This window comes from Bos indicus, chromosome 5 (assembly GCF_029378745.1).
Source record: "Bos indicus isolate NIAB-ARS_2022 breed Sahiwal x Tharparkar chromosome 5, NIAB-ARS_B.indTharparkar_mat_pri_1.0, whole genome shotgun sequence".
NCBI classification, from domain to species: Eukaryota; Metazoa; Chordata; class Mammalia; order Artiodactyla; family Bovidae; genus Bos; species Bos indicus.
This window is the reverse complement of record NC_091764.1, coordinates 120,553,163-120,555,506: the sequence shown is the minus strand read 5'-3', so window position 1 is coordinate 120,555,506 and position 2,344 is coordinate 120,553,163.

Here is a 2,344-nt window from a genome sequence, read left to right as displayed (position 1 = left end):
TCCAAATAGGACAAGGAGTACATCAAGGCTGTATATTGTGGTTACCCTGCTTATTTAACTTCTATGCAGTGTACATCATGAGAAATGCTGGACTGGATGAAGTATAAGCTGGAATCAAGATTGCCGGGAGAAGTATCAATAACCTCAGATATGCAGATGACACCACGCTTATGGCAGAAAGTGAAGAGGAAGTAAAGAGCCTCCTGATAAAAGTGAAAGAGGAGAGTGAAAAAGTTGGCTTAAAACTCAACATTCAGACAACTAAGACCATGGCATCTGGTCCCATCACTTCATGGCAAATAGATGGAGAAACAGTGGAAACAGTGGCTGACTTTATTTTGGGGGGCTCCATACTTACTGCAGCCATGAAATTAAAAGACACTTACTCCTTGGAAGAACAGTTATGACCAACCTAGACAGCATGACAGTTATGACAACCTAGATATTAAAAATCAGAGACATTACTTTGCCAACAAAGGTCCATCTCGTCAAGGCTATGGTTTTTCCGGTGGTCATATATGGATGTGAGAGGTGGACCATAAAGAAAGCTGAGCGCCGAAGAACTGATGCTTTTGAACTGTGGTGTTGGAGAAGACTCTTGAGAGTCCCTTGGACAGCAAGGAGATCCAACCAGTCCATCCTAAAGGAAATTAGTCCTGAATATTCATTGGAAGGGCTGATGCTGAAGCTGAAACTCCAGTACTTTGGCCAGCTGATGCAAAGAACTGACTCATTGGAAAAGACCCTGATGCTGGGAAAGATTGAGGGCAAGAGAAGAAGGGGATGACAGAGGGTGAGATGGTTGGATGGCATCACCAACTCAATGGACAGGAGTTTGAGTAAACTCTGGGAGTTGGTGATGGACAGGGAGGCCTGGCGTGCTGCAGTCCATGGGGTCACAAAGTCAGACATGACTGAGCGACTGAACAAGCCACACAGTCAATGGTATTTTGTTACAGCAGCCTCAACAGTCTCTGACAGCAAAAGAATTGACAACTGCTCATAGAAGCACCAGTGAGCATACATGCGCATGTATAAGCATGTTCATAGCAGCATTATACACAATAGCTGAAAGATGGACGTCACAAATGTCCATCAACGTATGAATGGACAAACCACCTTTGTTATAAACACACTGGAACATTATTCCACCATAAAAAGGAGTGAAGGATAAGACAGATACAAAAGGTCACATCATGTTTTATTCCATTTATATAAAAGATCCAGAATAGATAAAATCCATAGAGACAGAATGTAGACCCGTATCTGCAAGGGGCTGAAGGGAGGGAATATTGGAGAGAAACTACTTAATGAGGAAGGCATTTTACTTCAGTGATGAAAAGGTTCTAGAACTAGAGAGAAGTGGCGGTTGCCCATCAATGTAACTGTTCTAAAGGGCACAGCCTTGTGTACTTTACCATGGATAACTTTGTTATCTAAGTTTCACCTCAGGAACATATTAAAGAAGATTCAAGGGTGGTGTTCCTGTGTGCCATAATGAAATGACCTTTCAGAAGCAGGTGGATCTGAGCAATGTAGGGCTATGTGGCCATGGATGTTGCTGACACCCCACCTGAACACTTTTCCCCTACCTGCTTTGAGTGCTGAACTCATAGCTGCCTTTTCCCCAGAGACCTGCCCTTGCTAAAGCCGGAGCCACTGTGAGCTAGACACTACACGTCATCCCTTCCACATCTTCCTCTTCACACGCTTTGCTAAGTGGCACAAAAATCCTCCTGGTCTCAAAGTGGGATCACCCATGCGGGACCGTCTGCCCTCCAGAGCTCCCTTAGGGAGAGGCAGGCTGAAGCCGGCCCCTAGCAGAGACAGAGAATGGCCCCAGTAACTCAGCTAACCAAGATGTGTTGTCTTCTGGGCTTTGCTTCTATGAGAACTGATGCAAAATGGCTATGCAAGCCCAATACTCATGGTGACTTTTATGGTATTTGAATCATATCTCAACGAAGCAATTATTTTCTAAACACATTATTCATTTATAATAAAGGTTTTTTGTTGTTGCTCTTGTTTTTAAAAGCCTATCGCACCAGGGTAACACTGAATTCAGGTTACATTTCTTAAATTGAAACTGTAAGCATCAATAATTTAAAGGGTAAAAATGTTTGTTCTTGATTCCCAGACAAATACCTATTTTTTAAAACCCTAAATTCCACTGAAATGATCTCTGTGACAATAAGCGAAGTTAACCTGGTCACCCCTGCTTGACAATCACGGCCATCTCCCCCCATTTAACGCAGCTGTTGGTCCACCCATTCTTTTGTGACTTTTTGCTTAAAAAAAAAAAAAAAAAAATCCATACCCACAAAGCAGGCACATCAACTCAGTG